This window comes from Ambystoma mexicanum, chromosome 7q (assembly GCF_040938575.1).
Source record: "Ambystoma mexicanum isolate Mex_15411 chromosome 7q, UKY_AmexF1_1, whole genome shotgun sequence".
NCBI classification, from domain to species: Eukaryota; Metazoa; Chordata; class Amphibia; order Caudata; family Ambystomatidae; genus Ambystoma; species Ambystoma mexicanum.
The window spans coordinates 228,833,516-228,857,229 of NC_090941.1; positions in this window are offsets into that span (position 1 = coordinate 228,833,516).

Consider the following 23,714-nt stretch of genomic DNA (forward strand, 5'->3'; position numbering starts at 1 on the left):
GGCGGAGAACTCCATGCGGAGGGCCCTGAGGCGGGCCGAGTGCCTCGAGGCAATCCGCAGGGGGTTGGAGGAGGACACGGCGTCGTCCCTGCGGACCCTCGGGGCCATGGAACTGGACCGCCTCCGGGACATCGAACAGGAGTTCGATGATGCCCTGGCCCGGAACACCACAGAGTGAGCCGCTGGACTTGCCCGCCGCCTTTGTATATAGTTCTTTAGTTTTAGGTTTCCTTTCGTTCTTATTATTATTTGGAGTCGACGGACACTGCTCCACTTTTTGTATATAGTTGATATTTAGGTAGGATTTTTAGGAGGTTTCCTTAGTTCAGTTGTGATGATGGACCCTTGTTATTTTTGTACATAGTTCTTTGTTGCATGGAGAGTTTTTACATTTCACTTTGGACATAATTTTTTTGATTTGATTTTCTAGATTTGTGTTTTTATGCGGACATGCAGCTTATTTTTTCACATTTACATTGTAGTTAGTTTTCTTTCTTTGGCATTTGTATTTTTTTCAATACATTTTTTTTTACATTGTTCACTGTGTGGTTTCATCTCATTGGTTTCATGCATGTCATGTTGTGTGTTTTCACATTCAATTTGAAAATATGTGTGTGACGGACATGGGTTCATTTGCTTCATGTACATTGGGGGTGTAACATGTGATTTCCATTTCCATGTGGGTGAATGGGTTACTTGGTAGGTCTTTTTGGCTGTGGAGGCTGACCATTACGCACATGATTGGGGATTGTGAGGACCTGGTGGGGGCTGCACATGGTGGCAGGGGGGTGGGGGTGCAGGGGGACATGAGTGGGGGCCTGGTGGAGGTTGAGCCTGCACTGCTGGGGTGTGGGGGTGATGGGAGACATGAGTAGGGCCCTGGTGGAGGGTGACCCTGGTGGCTGGGGGGTGGGGGTGGTGGGAGACATGAGTTGGATATGGGTGGGGGCCTGCTGGCAGGTGCCCCACAGTGCTGGGGGGTGGGGGTGGTGGGAGACATGAGTTGGACATGGGTGGGGGCCTGCTGGCAGGTGCCCCACAGTGCTGGGGGGTGGGGGTGGTGGGAGACATGAGTTGGACATGGGTGGGGGCCTACTGGCAGATGCCCCACAGTGCTGGGGGGTGGGGGTGGTGGGAGACATGAGTGGGGCCCTGGTGGAGGGTGACCCTGCACTGCTGGGGGGTGGGGGTGGTGGGAGACATGAGTGGGGCCCTGGTGGAGGGTGACCCTGGTGGCTGGGGGGTGGGGGTGGTGGGAGACATGAGTTGGACATGGGTGGGGGCCTGCTGGCAGGTGCCCCACAGTGCTGGGGTGTGGGGGTGGTGGGAGACATGAGTTGGACATGGGTGGGGGCCTGCTGGCAGGTGCCCCACAGTGCTGGGGGGTGGGGGTGGTGGGAGACATGAGTTGGACATGGGTGGGGGCCTACTGGCAGGTGCCCCACAGTGCTGGGGGGTGGGGGTGGTGGGAGACATGAGTTGGACATGGGTGGGGGCCTGCTGGCAGGTGCCCCACAGTGCTGGGGGGTGGGGGTGGTGGGAGACATGAGTGGGGCCCTGGTGGAGGGTGACCCTGGTGGCTGGGGGGTGGGGGTGGTGGGAGACATGAGTTGGACATGGGTGGGGGCCTACTGGCAGGTGCCCCACAGTGCTGGGGGGTGGGGGTGGTGGGGGACATGAGTTGGACATGGGTGGGGGACTGCTGGCATGTGCCCCACAGTGCTGGGGGGTGGGGGTGCAAGGGGACATGTGTTGGTGTTCATTAGTTCAAGGAGACATGTGCCTTTGCTGGGGGGCATGCCCATGTTGGGTGGGCTGCCTGCGGGACATGACCAGGGATGCAGGGTAGTCCCCTGTGGTGTGGGCTGCCTGCAGGGGCCGTGGAGGGTGTACAGGGTACACTTGGGAGGACCCACACTGTCAAATCACATGTGGGACTCCCCGGCACCCCTGAAATACACGTACCGTGCAGAAATCGCGTGTAAAACTTCCCGCGCACCCCTGAAATACACGCGCCCAGGCTATTCGCGTGTAAAACTTCCCGCGCACCCCTGAAATACACGCGCCCAGGCTATTCGCGTGTAAAACTTCCCGCGCACCCCTGATATACACGCGCCCAGGCTATTCGCGTGTGGAACTTCCCGCGCACCCCTGAAATACACGGGCCCAGGCTATTCGCGTGTGGAACTCCCCGCGCACCCCTGAAATACACGCGCCCAGGCTATTCGCGTGTGGAACTTCCCGCGCACCCCTCAAATTCACGCGCCCAGCCTATTCGCGTGTGGAACTTCCCGCGCACCCCTGAAATACACGCGCCCAGGCTATTCGCGTGTGGAACTTCCCGCGAACCCCTGAAATACACGCGCCCAGGCTATTCGCGTGTGGAACTTCCCGCCAACCCCTGTAATACACGTAGCCCGCTCCCCCAGGCCCGATCACGTGAGGAACTTCCCGCGCACCCCTCAAATTCACGCGCCCAGGCTATTCGCGTGTGGAACTTCCCGCGCACCCCTGAAATACACGCGCCCAGCCTATTCGCGTGTGGAACTTCCCGCGCACCCCTGAAATACACGCGCCCAGGCTATTCGCGTGTGGAACTTCCCGCAAACCCCTGAAATTCACGCGCCCAGCCTATTCGCGTGTGGAACTTCCCGCGAACCCCTGAAATACACGCGCCCAGGCTATTCGCGTGTGGAACTTCCCGCGAACCCCTGAAATACACGCGCCCAGGCTATTCGCGTGTGGAACTTCCCGCGAACCCCTGTAATACACGTAGCCCGCTCCCCCAGGCCCGATCGCGTGAGGAACTTCCCGCGCACCCCTCAAATTCACGCGCCCAGGCTATTCGCGTGTGGAACTTCCCGCGCACCCCTGAAATACACGCGCCCAGCCTATTCGCGTGTGGAACTTCCCGCGCACCCCTGAAATACACGCGCCCAGGCTATTCGCGTGTGAAACTTCACGCGAACCCCTGAAATACACGTACCGTGCAGAAATCGCGTGTAAAACTTCCCGCGCACCCCTGAAATACACGCGCCCAGGCTATTCGCGTGTGAAACTTCACGCGAACCCCTGAAATACACGTAGCCCGCTCCCCCAGGCCCGATCGCGTGAGGAACTTCACGCGAACCCCTGTAATACACGTAGCCCGCTCCCCCAGGCCCGATCGCGTGAGGAACTTCACGCGAACCCCTGTAATACACGTAGCCCGCTCCCCCAGGCCCGATCGCGTGTGGAACTTCACGCGAACCCCTGTAATACACGTAGCCCGCTCCCCCAGGCCCGATCGCGTGTGGAACTTCACGCGAACCCCTGAAATACACGTAGCCCGCTCCCCCAGGCCCGATCGCGTGAGGAACTTCACGCGAACCCCTGTAATACACGTAGCCCGCTCCCCCAGGCCCGATCGCGTGAGGAACTTCACGCGAACCCCTGTAATACACGTAGCCCGCTCCCCCAGGCCCGATCGTGTGAATAACTTCACGCGAACCCCTGTGATGCACGTACCCTGCAAATCGCGTGTGACACTTCCCGCGCACCCCGGTATACATGCACACGTATTTTTTGTCAGCGGGTGTCCGTGTTTGTGGGTACCCCTTTGCACGTCATTTTTCCTGGAGGGCCACAGTATGGGACATTCATCATGGCAGTATATAGGTGCTATTTGTTGGCGCACCTTTTGGCGCACATTTCTTACAGCCGCAGAGACGCTACCGCCTCCTTTCTTGTGGCGGTCGTGTTTGTGCCTGTGCGCTGGTTTGAGCGTGCGCTTTTTTCCCCTATTCTATTCCATGAATACGTGTTGTAGGCGAGCGTGTGGGCGTTCCGCGCACTTGTGCCCTGTACTTCCCCCGTGACGCCCACGTTTTGGCAAGTTGTTCCCCATTCCGAGTGTTACGCCCGTGTTCCGCCTACTTTTATTGCGTGCGCCGCGCTATGTGCGAATTTCGCTGTGGCCTGTGCGATTTTCGCTGTGACCTGGCGCACGCTGTTAGATGGCCTGTGCGCCAACGTGCGCCAACGTGCGCCGCGCACTTTTTTTTCGCACATCCGCTGGTTTTCTCGCGCACGGCCTTCCATGAATCGACGTGCGCTGCTTTTCGTGCGATTTTCGCACGTTCACTGCGATTTTCGCTATTCCACTGCGATTCGCACGTTTTTGCCCACTTGCGCCGCGCTAATTATTCCATGAATCGGCCTCTGAATCTCACTGCATTTTGCGATGAAGGAGACACTTTGGCAAGTCATGGAAATGTTTCCAAAGTGGCAAGTCATTTTATCTGGCATCACCCAGAGACAGGTGTGGCTGCGTTCTTCCTCATTTGGGCCACAAATGGAGAATGCGAGGAGCAATGTGAACAAGGCTGTTTGCGCCTTTTTGCACGACTTTGGCATGTTCTCCTTCCACAATGAAAATATTATGTTTCGTATTACCAACATTTTTCATTCCGATGGAGTCCATCTTACTGATGCTGGCAATCAGCTGTTTCTGCGTAATATCCAAAATGCAGTCCAGTGCTTTTTGGAGCAATAGGAAACACGGCTGTTCACGCCTTCAAACCTTCCAAACCCAAACAGCACAAAAAGTTTCTTTTCAGAGCCACCACTTCCTTTTGGGAATGTGTGCAAAGTTTGTGAGGGACCCACACCTCACATTTTTTGTTGCGCTGTCCGCAGAGCTTATATGTTGTGCAGTTACATGCATCGTTTCCTTAGTATTCTATTTTTGAACTGTGAAAGGTGTCACTGAAAAGAGCCTTTTTTGTTTTATTTTTCCCTATCTGTTTTTGCTTTTCTGTTGTTCTTATAACACACGACACAGAAGGAAAGGAGGGCAAAGGAGTGTAGGGTATTTTGTGGAGATTTGGGGCCTGACGGTATTTTCTTACCGCCGAAATATAACTTAGCAACAATCACTCCTTGTATTCAGATTGGGCCATGTACAACAATAATACAGTGAACATGCATTATTTCAGCACCCAGGCATGCATATTTGGTATGCATGGGTGGTAGGCGCGGTTGGTGGTATTTTGGTGAGCATAATTCCCTTGTTTTATTTGTGGCCCCAATGTCCAGAATCCCTTATCTTTGCTTAGATTTTTTGTGTAATCACTAGAGAGACCTCAGACCTACATTTTAGGAATACCACATTTTTCAGTGTTAGTGTGCCACCATGGGCGATCTCACTGACTTATTTACGACAGAGAGCTATATATGGTAATCTTGTGGTAATTTCCACTACCTTATATACGGTAGGGAGCTATGTTCAGAGAGTCTCTCTTCCCGTTGGCTCATGTACCTCCAACGAGCTATGCTACAGTCACTCACAACTGTTCATACTGAATCTGACATGCACACATCTGTCTTAAAATGACCATTGCACTGTTTAAAATCTCCCCACATCATCAGCATTGTAATGGTAAATAGTAAATACACCACCCGTCTGTTTTCAAATATTTTTCTGTATTATAAAAGTTGCAATTAAACACGATCTCATTCTTTACAGAAATAAATAAAATGGTACAGTAAAAGCATTGTCTATGACACACTGCAAAGAGAGTGGCGGAGAACAGAACTCAAATTGCAACATTAGCATTTGATTAAGGCATGCACAGGAATCCTACACTGACTGCATATTATCGTACACACTCAGCTCCCACATTTCTGTAATTACCTTATCTTTTTAGTTGTTCTCTTTGGCGGTTCTCTTTCTGAATGTGGCTCCCTTGAAGATTAACTCCAGTAAAAAGGAACGCTGGCCTTCTCAAACCGGGGTCATTGCCTGGAATTCTCAGCTTTTGCAGATAGGAATGCCTCAGCCAGTGGAAAGGTCCTTCTTTCAGCTCTCCCCAATCTTGACTGCCTTTCTCCTTTCTCAAAAACCCCCCAGCAAAAGCCTGATCACTCCCTCTAGCATGATACTTGCTATGACGCTGCTCCAATCAGAATTAATCACGCCATCTCCTCCTTCTCTACACAATGGCTCATTTTTATAGTAATACTTTGTAACCAACTGATTTCCTGTTCTTTCGAGCCCATTTGCTTCCTGTAGTTATGTGGACAGGGCAGCAGAGAGAACAGAAAAAAAAATGGATGTGCGTTTAAAAGTTCACTTTCAGAATAGGCCTAATTCTGCAGTGGAGACACATTTTTATTAGTGGATTATGTTTCATTAGTCATGTTAGTTGTCAGTAAGGTTAGTTATTATTTTCAAATGTGTCTCTCGCACCATAGGCATTTCAGGTGAAAATAGTGTGCATTTTTGAATGTGCACGTGTACTTTTAACTGTAAAAATAGATTTGCATCTTATATGTTAAAATCGTTTTTGACTGAATGGCCTGTCTTTCCTTGTTAATCTGGTAACACATATAGCAATGCACCGCACCCTTGTGGTGGTGCTGCAAAAAAAAAATTGCTACATGTGTAGTAGTGCTGTACTCTGTGCTGTAACACGCCAAATATCCTTACATATACCCTCCTTTTGTTTTTAGAATCTGGCCACGATCCAAGCCAATTCCTAAAACAACTTGTTCTTTCTTTTTCTTTTAAAATGCATGTGTATTGGGATATCTTTCTCTTCCTGACGTAGCTAGTAAAATCAGTAACATTTTCATTTTTACTGATAGCACAATCAACCATCCACCCATGATTAGCACCAGGATAGCCAAATATCCTTACAGGAGGTTAGGGAAAGGGCACCAACCACAGGGATAAGAAATGGCAAGTGGAGAGAGGGAGATGTTGGGTGGTCCTTTCTTAGGTAGGAGCACTCCTTCTCATCCTCCCAGACCAAAGCCTAGAAAGTACTTAAAAGTTGCTCTCCTCTGCAGAGTACTGCGTCACAGTACACGCACAATACAGTCACCTTTGAAAGGTACAGGTCTGCTTCTGTGCGTGTGGCCTGCAACGCTGGTGTAGGGATCCACTGCTCCACTGGAGTGTCCCTACTGGTGGCAGGAGCAGATGCGGTGGATGCTGTAGAGGAAATTAACCTACTGCCTTGTTGGCAGGGGACAACCCTCCAAACTGCTGCCTTGTGGTTCGATTTGAGGTGCCGCCGCATGGAGGTAGTGCTGTAGCTGTACAAGCCAGGTTTTCCGCGACTGAGTACTGTCTTGCACTCAGTGCATCTCACCTGGTTCGCACGGGATTTGGGCACATCTCCTACGGTGGTAAATAGTTTCCACACCCACGACTCACGCTGGCTGCAGGCAATGGGGAATTCCTCTACTTTATCCTCATTCACCTCTTGATCTCTATCTACATTACCACGCCTGTTCCCTTGTCCAGGCCCTTTGGAAGTAGGTGGTGGTGGATGTTGAGGGTGACAGTGTGGGTGCTTGGAGGCAATAGCAGCAGCCACGGCTGTTATTAGTTGCAAAGGTAATATAGCAGAGCAGAATTGCTCACAAAGCATTCAGAGCATGAAGCAATGTGCACCGCTGCTCAGCTTCGGAAAGCCAAACAGAGAATTCAGAGAACTTGACCTCTGGGGTGTGGCCTTTTATAGGTCTGCTGTATATCACATGGAACCAGAAAGCAGCCCTAAAGCTTTCCCAAAAAAATGTGATGCACAAGGATAGACTGTAGGACCTCTGTAAGGGTGCATTTTCATACTTACACTTCATACATTGCAGAAAACAGTACTTTTTCAATGTTTAGGGGCCCGGATTGTGTCCGGCAAATAAGGGCTCACACGCAGCGTCGATGCAGTCCCATGGTAATGTTGCAAATCCTATTAGGATGGCTGTCCACAGGACGCGTATTGGGCGGAATACTTTGTGCGCATGTGCATTGGTGTTTTACGGATACCGTTGGGATTCCCAGACTAATTCACAGTGCTACACGCGTGCACCGTACATTTTAAAACAGCTGGGTGTTTGTAGGGTACAGCAGGTGGCATGTTAAGGAGCACAGCTATCCGCAGGACGTGGGTGGCCGCCTCGAACGACTAGAGTTATGCCTGGGAGTAGTTGTGCAAAGGACAAATGTGCGTTCCCACAGCTAATTACAGGTGGTTCACAAGATGCGGACATGCGGCGCGTAGGGGCATCCTATGGAAACCTCCATTGTGATTGCGGATAGCCCGGCAGGTACAGTGTATGTAGGACAGCTCCATTTTGCATACTTGAGGTCATCACCACCAGTAGTATGCCCCGCAGAGTCATAATGGGAGTTTCCAAACAAAGGAAAAACCACATGTACACTCAGTAACAATTTACATATGAACCTTTATTTCTACACATTCATGGATACCTTTAGGAAATGGAAGGGGTAACAGAAAAGGATACATATAGAGGGGAATTGGGGATTTGTACAAGTTGGTCGTGGATTGAGGTCTCATTGTAACATCTCTGATCACACAGAATTTGCAGGGATGGTGGGCTGAGAAATAGGGAAGGGGTACATGTGCAGGTGGGGCAGTGGTATCTTATTTTCTCCATTATATTTCTGTAATGCTTACCTGGACTCCTCGGGAGCATAATGATCTTCAACCTGATGACCTGCTACACTGAAGCCTTTAGATTCTTTTCCTGTTAATACATACATATAGATAGATAGAATAGAGGTACTGTAAGTGTAAAGTGTGGTGATAACTAATGAGAGTTTTTGACTAACTTCACCCAAAAATTAACTCCCTTTTGTATCTGAGACCACACACCCTCCTCACCTGTGTTTTATATTTATGGAGCTCACCATCCTGCTGTCTAACGGGGTCGCGTTGACATTGTGGTTCTGAAGATTGGAGTGCTGTAGAACTCTGGAAGACTTTGAAGGCAAGTGTCTTTAAAATAATGAGTCTTTTGTTAGAAAAAACAAATGAGGATAACTGTTGTCTTTCTGATTTTAAAAGTGTTCTATGTTGGAGAGATCTCTCATTCAAACTATTTAATTCTTCTTTCTCTTTGTAGGTTCTTGGAGGAAAAAGAGCTTGCTGAAGTTTGATGCGTAAGGAGAAGAGTATGGACCCCTTACTTCTTATGGAGAGTTGGCGCGAGTGCTACTGCTGAAACGCCTATCTAAATATGAGATTTTGTTATCCAGGAAGAATCTTTGGTTGCGGAATGGTTGCACGCATAATCGGGAAGATAAACATTGAACTGCATAAGTTTGTCTCATCTGAAAAGGCTGCAATCTTCTACTGCAAAGCGCGGTAAACTACTGAGAGGGAAAACTCTGAGGAGCTTCTGGTACGTATGCGCGTAGAAATGATCTTCACTTAAAACTCTGTAATGTTTGTTTTAACAAAATACCTTTGTTTTCTGCAGGTCATTGGAATGCTGAGAAAAACCCTTGGAAGGTGCTAAGGCTGCGAGCGGGGACTGCGGTCTGAGGACGAAAGAATATTCTTCAACTGAAAGACTGCGGCAAAGTAAGTTTCTGTCAGGTAAGTCTTATCTGTGGTATGTGGATAGTCTGTGAGCAATTCGTAGAATTTATATAATTTTAATAATAATAATAATAGTTATTGTGATTAGTTCACTTAAGAACTTTACACAAAACATACACTTACCAATCAACAGCAATTCACCAAATAATTCACATATTATATATACAATCGTCAATTCATAGAGTAGTTTCTCATGTACATCAAAACTGAATTCTTGCAAAATAAACAATCATACATTTTAAAATACCATTTTAAAAGCAAAAGCAAACACTGTTCATAAAACCAATAACAAAACTAAGAAAAATAAACAAGCAAACTAAATTAGCATCAAGAATGGGAGTAAAGGGTATTACACCCTTAACTAATTAAAACATTGCACACAAAACTCATTCAAACTTTTAATCATACAACATCCTGATGTACAGTACAATATGAAAAAGTTGTGGTTTGGAGGTACAGGATTGGACGTGGAGTTACTCAAATAATACTGCTTATAAAGGCCACAAAGGCAGGGACAAAATGTCTTTGTAGTCAACTTCTAGTTTTCCATCACATGGGCAAGAACACTAATCATGGCTTGGACTTCAGCCATTTCATATCGAGGACAGCCCGGGAGACTAATAGAGTGTGCTAATTAATTGCCATGTAACCAACTTTATCCTTCTATATAAGTAGAGGTTGGACACGTCTCCATACTCACAGGAGTGCAATTTGTAGGGCAAAGGAGTTCATGTTCAGACATCTATCCCAGAAGGAATCAGTGGGGATGGTATCGTAATGATGCACAAAAGTCCCTTGATTGGTCATATATATAACACCCAGTTTGCCACACTGGGTGAGCATGTGACTCACAGTTTCAGGATGGGCCCTGAGAGCACAGGAGCGACTGTTTCTGTCCTCTTCCACTTATCCCAGACGGGGCCCAGTTATTGTGCATACTGGAAGATGATGTGTATGTAATTTAAGAATAAAAGTCCTTAACTCAGGGTCAGGGCAGAGGACCAAATAAGGTTGGACTTTACAAAAACGGTGCATCACTTGAGATACTTCTTTGTATCCCTTAAGTTCAGCCAGATGGGAGTAGTTCTGACACCAGTCCCATCCACCGAACATTTTCCCAAACACTTTTTTAAAATGTATATAGGGAATAGCCAGGCTAGATTTATAAGTCCCATTCATTTTCTTAAAAAGCTCTTTATTCAAGTCTTGGTAATTTAAACCCACGTACACCTTTTCAGAGTCAAAGTTCCCGCCCACTGTCGCCAATAATTCACATTTGTGCTTGGTGCGGGACTTAAGATAAAAACATCCATGCGCCCGACTCGCCATACCCCCCCAGGTAGATGAGACACACCTCCAATCACAGGTATTTCATGGAGCAAGCTAGTCCCAAATGCAACATGGCTCGCCAAAAATGACCCCGCAGGACATTAAGGCAGGCAAAGACCTGCATAGCCAAGGTGTCAAGCCTGTACAACATTGCCAGAAAAAAACATTGTTTATACAGAAGTAGAATCCCAACCAGGGAATAGCCTGCGTGCCCTCCCAGCAAACTTGCACGCTTGTAACGTTATTCAGCTCTGCAAATCTTCTTGTTTTTTATTTTATCATAATCACCTCTGGAACTGAAATCCAAGCATAGGGATGAATAGGAATCGATATAATCGATGGTGCCAAATGGTGTATCCATCTGTAGCCGATTGACCACATTTCTGGTGATCAACATCACGTTGGTCTTTTCTAAGTTGACGGTCAATCCCAGTTCTAGGGCATAGGTATGCAGCTCATTAAGCTGGGTCTTCATTCCCTTCAACGTGCGGTCGAATAAGACTAAATCGTCTGCGTAGAGCATTCCCACAATAGGCATGTCACCAATCCTAGGGGGACAAGTAGCCACTCCTAACAAACGAGGCAGGAGGTCAGCAATATACAAATTGTATAGGATGGGTGCAGCGCCACATCCCTGTTTCACCCCTTTATTAATAGGTATGGGATCAGTGACAGTCTATTTGTGGTCCAAGCTTACTCTGGCATTATTTTTGCTATGTAATAGACACAGAATATGAACAATCCAGTCAGGGCAATTTAATGCACGTAGCTTGGTCCAAAGGGTATCTGTTGACTTGTTTGAATGCGCACTTAAAGTCAATAAATGCTACGTACAAGGTTAAGTCCCTGCGATTACGGGAGGCGTGAATCAGTTGGTCTACAACCCGGATGTTATGGGTGGTGCCTGATCCCAGGCGGAAAACTTCCTGGGTTGGATGAAGTATTTTATTTTCCAGTACCCCTGCTTGCAATTTACTGAGGACTAGAGAGGTAAAAATCTTCCCTTTATTATCCAACATTGACAGCAGCTGGTAGTTGTTAATTTTAGCTTGATCGCCCTTCTTGTGCTCCGGGAGCAAGACCAATTGCTGCCATGAGGAGGGAATGGTCCTCGTTCTGCAAACTCTGGAAATCAGAATTAGTAATATTTGCGCCCAATTTTCGGGATCATCTTTAAGCACAACATTAGCAAGGCTATTCGGCCCTAGGGCTCTGGATCCCTTGAGTTTGGTGATGGCTTCCACCAGTTTCCGGTGACTCAAGGGGACCGGCCAAGGTCCTTGCAAATCGGGCATAAAGAGAGGGATCACATGAGTGAAAAACTTATCAGTAACATGCTCAACCCACATCGCCCCAGAGATGGAGTTTAGCGTAATCATACGCTTATCCCCCCTTGCAGGCGCTAATGACTTCCAAATGTCTCCACTGTCTCTAGAGATTATTGCAGAAACAAATTTCTGCCAAGCGGTGCGTCTGAGGGACAGGGGGTAATGTCTTACCCAATTCTGGAAATCTGTCATAGTTTTGTATTTGCGGAAGGACTCCCCTAATTCAGCATTGCGCAATCAGCGAACGAATGGACCAACGCATTGTGCGTTTGGCAACAAGTATGTTAATATCAAAGGGCTCATTAGGCTTATTGTTCCCACAGACTGATGTAGAAGTCTTAACTTCTCTGATGGCATGAGCCCATTTACGGATCCACTGCTCTATAGCTGCCAGGTCCATACCTCTTAAGCCAGCACAATACTCCTCGTTTCTGGGGAACAAGGTGGTATTCATCTTGGAAATGTTCCTATGACTCCAGATGATTCTGTTACTGGCATGGTTAACTACAGCCTCCCCACACATATCGCTTTTCTCATGGGGGCCGTGTTTACAAGTTCCAGTAACAGGATAGAATGGTCACTGAAGTCATTCACCACAATTTTAAGAGAGGATACCCGTTCTAGAACTCTATGGTTCCGCGCCATGTAGTCTAGGGTGGCCTCCTTCTTGCCCATCTTTTGAGTGAAATTACCGGGCTGGTCACCTGTGGAGCAACCGTTAAGTAATGTGAGATCCCAATCATCAAGCAGTCTCAGCCACTGTCTTCCTTTAAGATTGGATTTAATTTGTAACATTATACTGCGTTCAGTCATGTTTGAATAAGTACCACCACTTTCACGGTCAACACATTTTGGATTCCAATCCCCACAGATAAGGACAGCATTATCAGGCGACGCTGTACACCAATTTAATAGTGTGGAGTCCAATAGCTCGAGTAGTCTCTCTGGCGTTTCCTCACCCGTGGGATTGTATACATTAACCAATAATAGGCTTATGGTCGATACCCGCTCAGTTGGTATAGTATTTTCAACTGCAAGGAGATTTCCACCAGGAGGGCCTTGCACAATTACATTGGGATTGAGATGGTTTTTAATACCAAACATTAGTCCCTCTGACGGGCGACCCCTGTCCCCCTTTGAGGTTGGGGTTTGAAATATGACATAACATCAAGTAGGAAATCGAAAGTGACCCAAGTTTCCTGGAGCACAAAGATATCACATGTAGTTAGATAATCCCGAGAGCCACCTGAATGAACCCAATGTGAAACACCCCTGGTGCAGTAATATTTCACTTGGGAGGGCATTTCTGGGAGATCATCTGCTGCAACCATTGCCATCCTACGGCATCTTCGATATTACCATCAACCGTGGCCAAGGTGTTTTTTTCCCAGATGCTACAGGCTCATGGCCACACTTACACCCTTGTGATTTATTAGGGCTGAATATCTTCTGCAGTGGAGTATCCAGTGTATAGCGGAGATACTTTAGAGACTGGTAGTATGTCCGTATTAATGTCACCGTCTCTGGTAGGTAGTACTATACCCTGGTCGGCCTTGTAGGTTGGTTCTGAAGTGGTTCTATAAACTCAAAATCCCTCCGAATTGAGAATTCTCAATGACGGGATCTTGGAGGAAAGCCCAACAACAAGGATCAATTCAAGGAGGGCTTTTTTTTATCACAGAATTATCTGCGACAATGGTGAATTTTTGCTTGTCCAAATCGGGCTTACAGGCTTTATCCAGTGACTGAGGTGGTTCTTGCCGGGCTGGTAGATTGGCCGAAGTCATACCCTGCTCAATTACTGGAAGGGGTGATTCAACATCCTGGACATCATCGGTGGTGGGAAGTGCCTGCTCATTGTCAGGTACTTCCCCAACCAACCAACTTGTCAGTGTCCCCACTGTCTGAGCCGACCTCCGTTTCCTGTGGGCCACTCTTTTATGTTGTTTTTTTGATAGTGCGTTTTTCTCAACGCGCAAGGTAGAATTTAATGGTTGAGAATCTATAGCGATGACACTTGCTTCAGTGGACACTAAATTCTTTTTCAATCTAAGATTCTTAAGCTGTAGTCTTTTAGCCATACAGAGCTGCCTCCTTGAGGGAAGGAATCCATTGGGGCTGATATCTCTGCCACAGTGGCCGGAGGCGGAGTAGCTGGTGCCAAAGCCCCATTCACCTTAGGCACAATTGTGGTTGGGCATAGATCCTTAACTCCCAAGATAAAAGAAGAATTGACACAAGGTCCCTTGGTCCCTTCCCTGATTTCCTTTAGCCGTGGTATTTGAGGAAGGCAAGGGGTCCAGACTCTTATGGCTAGTGAGCAATTTGTTCAGGGTTAGGATTGTGGCACCATTTTTTTTTTACATCCTCATGCATCGCTCCACAGAGTTTAAGCTGTGAGATTCTGTGAGCTGAAGCACCGGTAGCGTTGCACCGCTGACAGCGGGTTAAACTCGAGGGGCACTTTCCAGCGGGGGCCGAGATTAAGTAGCTCTCTATGGCAAATGACTGGCTCAATGCTGCAGTTTATCCATGACCCTCTAGGCAGCCATTTTATGAGTATTGAAACGCTATGGTAATCTATGGGATTCTATGGTATTTCAATGCTGTGAGTGGTTTAAATGCCATATGTGCCAAGCTAATACTCACTTTTGATCCGCTGATCTATGCAATGTATCCCGCCTGGCCTGAACATTTGAATTAAGACCATGGACCCTGGCTGTGATCATGACAATGTCCTTGTACGAAATCTTTTAAGGCGGCAACATTGTTCAGCAATTCGTCCATTTTGGCGTCTAAGCTGTCCAGTTTAGTGTTTGAAGCGTTTCCTTCACTTTCTGTGGCCGTATGCTGTTGTGGAAGAGGTGCCTCTTGTGGTGCTTTCCTTTGTTTTCCAGTATGTTCTGTTAAAGAAAATAAAATGTGTTTGGTGTACATGAAGTAACATATATTATTTGTTTTACTGTAGTGCCTACCAATGGTGTTACTGTCGTCACTCATTTCGTCATGAGGGAAGTTCTCTTGCAGCCACTCTAGGTTTGCTTGCCATTGCTGCATAAAACAAATCATGCTTTTCTGCTATTGTACACTGCATGCACTGTGCAATTATAAGACAGATTTTACTGTACTTACCACGTTGAAGTGACGTTCTGCTCTCAGCACTTTGCAGTCCTTGGTCTGGCAGTTTGTTCATCGTTCCTATGTAAAGCAGCAGTGCAGTAAGATTGTTCAAGGCAGACTTTACTTTTCTTGTTGGTGCATCCCATCATGGTGTATACCCTATGCCTTTGCTCAGTTTCTTTTATAAACACTGAGTTGGCAGACCTACTCTATTTTACCTTGCAAATTTACATACATGGTGCTGTTTGTATATGTCCCTTGACTTTGCTACATGGTACCACTATGTAAGAGAACCCCTGCCTTTCTGAGCAGGTTGGGTGCTACATGATGTCTGTGAACAGCCACATACTCTGCAACCACTGTGCCCATTAACATGGAGCCAGCGGGTTCAGTATGCTGTATGGTACATCAATACAAACTAAGGGTATCTTGGTTAAAACCTATGAAATTCAGTGAAAAAATGTTGTTGAAGGGACGTTATGGTTAAGTTGCTCTACTAAAAACCTATCAAATTCAGTGAAAAAACGATGTTAAAGGAACGTTATGATTAAGGTGCCCTAATAAAAACATATCAAATTCAGTGAAAAAACGTTGTTAAAGGGACGTTATGGTTCAGCTGCCCTAATAAAAGGCTATCACATTCAGTGCAAAAGCTTTCTTAAGGGAACATTATAGTTACTTTGCACTAATAACAACCTATCCCTATTATGGTTACTAGTAAAACAGAAAAAACCCAGAAATTCACCAGTTATGGTAAGCTAAACAAATATAACTCACGCCACCACTGTGCACTGCAAGGACTACCACCCATGACATCAAAGATGACATCACATGTCTGGCTACCTCTATTTTTGTGCATTGACATATGTAGGTTTATTTTTGCTTTCTAGTACTTGCAGTAAGTACTTTAGAAATTCTTGTGGATCTTCCTGTGTGTTTATGGTGAATCTTACCATTCCTTCACAGTAGTTCAATTCTTGCCTTATTCCTGCTTCATTTACTATGAGTGGCTCTCCAAGTGGTTCTTGGCTTCCTGTAACAGAAGGTTGACTGCCCTCATGAGTGTCTTCATTTATTTGTGCTTGAACTTCTTCCTCTTGTTGGTGTTCATTGTCCAACATGTTTTTCTATTGCTTGGAATTGACATGTGTTATACTGCTTTCATTTACATTGAATGTAGCTTCAAATGAGTCATAGGTGCCCAATACATCTTCTTCTTTTCCTCATGGTTTTAAAAGTTGGAGTATGGACATGTAGTAAAGTTCTCTATGTTGAGGAATTTTAAATGATAACTTCATACGATTAATTATGCTGGGTTTTGTAAGTTTGCCGAGGCTCTCTTCACAAGTTCAGACCATGTATTTTCTACTTTTTACATCTGGTTTAACATTGTTCTTGTAGGAGCAATTGTGGGCTATGTGGTATAGACACATGTTTTTGAAACCAGTACTTCTGTTTGGGCAGTATGTATCTAATACATTGTTTTTCAAAATGTCCTGGCTGCTGCGATCATTTTTGGCTATTGTTTCTGTGTCTTGGTACAATTTGGGCACTCTTTTTCTGGATGCAGCAAGACCAAGGCTTAGCCAGACTATGTGTTCAGACTTGCCATATAAGGCTGTGCCTGTTAAACGGTCTGCAGCTTTGAAGCATCCACATTTTCTAAGGGAGTACGATTTTTGTGACACTGTTTTGTCAGATGATATGTCATCCCAGAGGTCTTTTAGCTCTGTTTTCTCAGCTTTGGTTATGTAGGCTGTGATATATCTTGCAACAGCAGTGGAATTGTTTGTGATATACTGTATATCTACGTTTGCATTCATCAAGAGGGCAAAGGTTGCATTCTAATCATTGATGTACTTTGAAGCTTTGTTTCTTTTAATGCACTATATGGTTTAGGTGATTTGCCTTTCATACTGTGTCTAACAGAAGACATGAAGCTGTTTCCTTGTCCTTTTGCTGAAACTGGTCTAGGGAAACCAAAGCAGCATTTAGTATAGTATTTACCTTTGTTTTTATATCTGCGTCAGCAGTATTTGACACACTTATGTTTTTGGAAGCGTACAATTATGCATGTAGCTTGCTATGTGTGGTTTCTGAAGGGATGTCACAGGATATATATTTGTGGATAAACTGCAAAACAGTGGCATCAATATCAGGACCACATTTAGGAGCATATTTTATCCATAAAGGCATGTGGATGTGTGGTTCTCCTCCGGATTGATATTCTTTTCTACAAAAGAAGTGTTTCACTTCTGCGAGCGGAGGAATCTTTTTATTACAGATGAAGTGCATCATGGAAATAAAGCAGTGGTGAAAGTATCTTGATACATTTACAGGGTCAAGAAAGCAGAGTACTCCTAGTGTGTTTATGTCTATCCCTTCTTTGATTGGTTTGCTATGTGTAGGAAGTTGTGCAAGTCCTCCCATGCATATTCTGAGCAACTTAAAGTGACAAACCATGTGGGTGGGGCAAGGTTCCTTAGCATACACCGTACATCAGCGTGCCGTCGGAACCAGTATTCTTTTGTACCACACATGTTTGCATAGAGATGTGTGATACTTGACTGCAAAACTTAATCTTTGTCTTTTATCTTTTGAAGTAGTTGGGTGGCAGACATGTTTAAACAATTGGAACCTGTTGTCAATGTGTGTGCAACTCTGTAACATAGAGTTGCTAGTACATTTTCAAACAGGAGGTGGAATATGCATTAACATTTTGTCTGAATCTTGAATTATTTCGGTGGTTTCCCTTAGGTTTTGTTCAATGTTAATATCTTTGTAGCACACACTGTTCTGTTTAAGATATTGTAAGGCTTTTCTAACTTAGTTTAAGTCCACTAGTTATTGCCAAATTTGCTTGTCTTTCGTTGGTACACCATTCAGTAAGAAAATCAAGGACTGATCTATTGGCTGTTGTACTCCTAGAGTGTCTACATTTTCTTTGGGATCTAATGGCAAATAAACTACTTTGCAACAAATGCCTTTCAGTAATTCAGAAGGAGGCAATTTGTATGTTTTGGGTTCAAGGCGTATTATAGCTTGAAATGGGTGTACTGTTTGAATTATAATGCTCTCATACAAATTAAGCTGTTGGAGAGGTTTTGGAAGTGGGACTATTTACAAGTTACTAGTGATAACGGGGGAAGGCATTTGGTTATTATCAAGCTTTGTATTTCAGTATGTGCAAAGTATTAAGGGGTTAGTTATTTTGTATTTGTTTACTGTTATAAGATATAGAGCTAATTGGAACCATTGGAATTCCTCATTGTCTTCTATTTCGTAAGTTATGTCTATATTGCTTCTATTTTGTACGTTATATCGACAGTTTTGGTACTATAAAAAGTTCTGAGACAACACACATACTTAGTTTGGTACTTAATCAGATGTGCTTTTAAACTTTGCTATTTCTTTTTTGTATGTGTTTATTAGAAGATTGGAATTTTTAAGGTTTACACTACTCTTCTCTAAAGTTGCTGGATTTTCTAAGTGATCTTCACTTCCAAAATATTTACTTTGGATGTGGGCTATTTGTTGAAGGAGTTATTTGGCTGTAGGAGAATTTTATTAAAATGTTGCAGTTCTAAAGCGGGACGTTTTGCATACTACAGTCTCTGGAGAAGATTTGTATAGTGGAATGGTGTGTTGCTAACATTTTGATGTGGTGGAAGGTGTTTTTGCAAGCAGGTCTGGAAATGCAGGCTAATGAATGTCCTTGCAGTGCAGGGTAATTGCATATAATTTTCTCTTTTACTTTCACATAGTGTTTGAAGAATTGGCATGAAGATTTGAAGGATTGTTTCCGTATGTTACACATTGAGGTGCAGGGGCCTTTGTAGAGTGGAAGGATTGGTTCGGTGGAATGAAGATTTGATTGTAAGTTTGTTGGGGAAATGTTTTCAATGATGGTTTCTTGTGCCATAATGGTGTTGTCTACCATTTCATGCCCTTGGCCACTACTATGTATGGCAATTGGGTTTTTCTGCTCTTGTTTACATTCCTCTTCATTGGAATATGGTTCTGTGCTGCTTGTGTGAATCCATTCACCAGCACAGAAGTTTGCAAAGGTATCTATGTTGACAGTGCGCATGTTTTGTAGTTTACAGATTAATTTTGTTAGTGGTTTCATTCTGGTTAAAATTAATATAAACAATTTTCTTTTGAGGAGCATTGCACTGTCAATGAGAGCTTCCAGGAGTAGTCTTCTGCTTTAATTTTAACTGCTTTTGAGTGACTTTTCTGCTGTTTTTATAAGATTGTGAAGTACTCTACTGTAGCTACATTAACATTGGTAGATGTAATGCTAGTGCTATTAGTAGTTTTATTGTTCTTTATACATTTCTTTTTATTTTTACTTTTTGGGAGAGGGGCCCTAGTTTACTGCTAGCTGGTTCAGTTTTGCTGAGTGACTCTATTAGCAGTTTTGTTTGAACATTTGCTCTAAATTCTGCTAGAGTTGGATGAGTATTTTTCATGCGTTTAGTTTTATCTGCTCTATTTTTCCAATGTTTTCTAGGGTAGTTGCTTTTTAGTAGGCATTCCGTTGTGTCTGTTGGAGAAAAAAGGAAAGTGTGCGTTTGGAAGTTGTGGAATGTATTTGTGTGCATTGTGAATGAGTGTATGACAATGAGGGCAGACATAAATAGAGGGCTGTGTGATTGTGCAAAGGGATTTTAGTTCTGGTTGGGAAGGTTGTAATAGTAGCTGTGTGTGCAGATGTGTGAAGGGCTTGGCTTAGTGCATAAGATAATGTACTGTGCGTGAATAAGTAAAGACATTGCAATGTTTTCACAATAATAGTGGGTGTTATGATACTGGTGTTCAGCGAGAATACAAAGAGTGTACCTGCTGAGGTGCAATGAGTAAGAGTGAAGTAAATGCTGTTGGTTTGGAAATAATTCTGTAGGCTAGTATACGGCTGTACTGTAGTATAGGAATAAAAAAAAGAATACTACTACACTAGTGCACTTACTTTGTAGGATGTGAAGAGTAGTTTTCTTCAGGTTGTTGTCTACTAGGACAGAGGTTGTTGTCTTTCAGGATGTTGTTCTTCACTGCAGTTGGTAAAGAAGAAAGTTATTGGGTATGTGTGGTAATGGCAAAGTAATTTTACTACAAGAAGACATTATTTTGCAATGTAGGAGGAGTTGTTTGGAAGAAGAGTTAGTAACATTGGTCGTGATTTCGAGTATGATGGTAAAACTGCCATTGTTGCAGACAGGTTGCCACCACATTCCTAATCATTGATTGGCAGCTAGCTTCCCAGTGTCACCAGGGCATTACAGGTCATGTTGTCCTGGAAGGTCAGGTGGTGGAAAATGTTAGTCTCGCTTACTGTTGAGTTGCATAGCACTCTATGGGAATTGGGACATGGGAGCAGAGGCAGTGTTGGTAATGGGGCCAGTGGTCCCGTGATATGTATGCCCTATGGGGCTTGAGTTTTGAAAGTGTGGGAGTTGTTGCACTATTTGTATTAGAAATGGTGCCCTGCAAGACCCAGTTTGCAGAGAAAAATTGAGAACCAAGAAGCATGTACAGATTAGAAAGGAGAATGTTAGTTAGCAAGTATACATGTGTGGGGAAAGTTAATGAACTTGAGTGCTATTGCAATATGTTGGAGAAATCATTTCCATTTTGCTTAATTTATTTATTCAAAATTACACACAGCTCTGTTATAAATGTACTCATGCATTTATTTGTTTTACTTGAAATGGTGCTGAAATGAATAATTTTAAATGCATTGGGTTTTGCTATTTTTTCATTCCATGTACATGTCATGCTTTAGTAACATAATGCAGTGTTCGTTTTCAGTGTTTTTGTGCAACTTTGTTAGTGAGAGAAGTGGTTTTAAAAGGGAGAGAATGAAAGAAGAAATTAACAGTTTTTACATTAGAATGAGTGATATAGGCAAGCATGCATGTTTTGCTAATATATTGAAGTTTCACACAGGATCTGGCACTTAAATATGCTGTGGAAATGTTTCAAATTAGGTTTTCTTTTGTTTCACAAAAAAGACACCCTGGGCCCAATTCATAAAATCCAGCGCAGGATAGGCGCAAGCGCCACGTGCCGAGAAGGGGCGTGTGCTACGTGTGCACCAGCCGTGGGGCAAAGAAACAATTGCGCGGCATGCGTATTCATGGATTAACTGAGGCATCACTATCCGTGGCGCAAGGAACATCAAGCTGTGCCAGTAACACCCCCACGCACAGTAAAAGAGCCAGCAAAATGCCTAACATGGCACAAGCCCCTGCGTCATCCCTGGTCCAGCATACAGCACCCCCCCCAGCCACATTGTGTGAAAATCCATTGCAGACGGGGTACTCAATGAGTTTCCACGCGCTTCCACAGGGGTGCGTCCAGGGTACGCAATGAGTTTCCACGTGATTTGGCTGGGGTGCGTCCAGGGTACGGGATGAGTTTCCATGCGATTCTGCTGGGGTTCACACCGGGGTATGCAATGAGTTGCCACGCGATTCTGCTGGGGTGCGTCCGGGGTACGTGATGAGTCTCCACGTGACTTGTCTGGTGTGCGTCTGGGGTACGTGATGAGTTTCCACACGATTCCGCTGGGGTGCGGACTGGGGTACGCATGAGTTTCCACGCGATTCCGCTGGGTTGTGTCTGGGCTACGCACTGAGTTTACACGCGATTCCGCTGTGGTGCGCGATGAGTTTCCATGCAAATCCACTGGGGTGCATCTGTGGTACACGATGAATCTCCATGCAACTTGTCTGGGGTGCATCCAGGGTACGCGATGAGTTTCCATGCGATTATGCTGGGGTGCGCACTGGGGTATGCGAAACGTGCACAAATCCACTGGAAGCTGCCCCCTCCTCATGGGACTACCACACCCCATCACCCGTGACCACAGCCTGCTGGCAGCTCACACCACATGGGCCCCCCATCACCCGTGACCACAGCCCGTAGGCAGACCACACTAAATGGGCCCCCATCACACATGACCACAACCCGCAGGCAGCCCACACCAAATGGGCCCCCCATCACCTGTGGCCACAGCCCACTGGCAGCCCGCACCACATGGGACCATGACCACAGCCTGCAGGAAGTCCACACCACCTAGGCACCCCCACCACCTGTAACCACAGCCCAAAGGCAGCCCACACCACAAGGGACCCCCCATCACCCGTGACCACAGCCCGCAGGTAGCCCACACCACATGGGCCCCCCCATCACTATGACCACAGCCCACAGGCAACCCACACCACATGGGCCCCCATCACCTGTGACCACAGTCCGCAGGCAGCCCACACCACATGAGCAGCCCATCACCCTTGACCACAGCCCGCAGGCAGCCCACACCACATGGGACCCCCATCACCCGTGATCACAGTCTGCAGGCAGCCCACACCAGATGGGCCCCCCCCCATCACCCATGACCACAGCCCTCAGGCAGCCTACACCACATGGGCCCCCCATCACCTCTGACCACAGCCCACAGGCAGCCCACACCACATGGGCCCCCCATCACCCATGACCACAGCCCGCAAGCAGCCCACACCACATGGGCCCCCATCACCCGTGACCACAGCCCGCAGGCAGCCTACACCACATGGGATCCCCCATTACCCGTGATTACAGCCCGCAGGCAGCCCACACCACATGAGCACCCCATCACCCTTGACCACAGCCCGCAGTCAGCCCACACCACATGGGACCCCCCCATCACCCATGACCACAGCCCTCAGGCAGCCTACACCACATGGGCCCCCCATCACCTGTGACCACAGCCGCAGGCAGCCCACACCACATGGGCCCCCCATCACCCGTGACCACAGCCTGCAAGCAGCCCACACCACATGGGACCCCCATTACCCGTGAGCACAGCCCGCAGGCAGCCCACACCACATGGGCCCCCCCATCACCCATGACCACAGCCCACAGGCAGCCCACACTACAAGGTAACCCCATTACCCGTGACCACAGCCTGCAGCCAGCCCACACCACATGGGCCCCCCATCACCCGTGACCAAAGCCCACAGGCAGCTCACACCATATGGCCCACCCATCACCGTGATCACAGCCCGCAGGCAGCCCACACCACATGGGACCCCCATCAACCATGACCACAGTCTGCAGGCAGCCCACACCACATGGGCCCCCTTCACCCATGACCACAGCCCGCAGGCAGCCCACACCACATGGGCCCCCCATCACCCATGACCACAGCCCACTGGCAGGCCCCGCCCCATGTCTCCCCCCAAAACCTGTGATGGCAACCTGCAGGCAGGCCCTGCATCATGTCTCCCCCCAACACCTGTTACAGCAGCCTGCAGGAAGGTCCCGCCTTATGTCGCCCCCAACACCTGTGATGGCAACCTGCAGGCAGGCATGCCTCCCCCAACACCTGTGACATCAACACGCAGGCAGGCCCTGCATCATGTCTCCCCCCCAACATCTGTGACAGCAACCTGCAGGCAGGCCCAGCCTCATGACTCACCCACAACACCTGTGACCACCGCCCGAAGGCAACCCACACCACATGGAACCCCCATCAACCATGACCACAGCCCGCAGGCCTGTG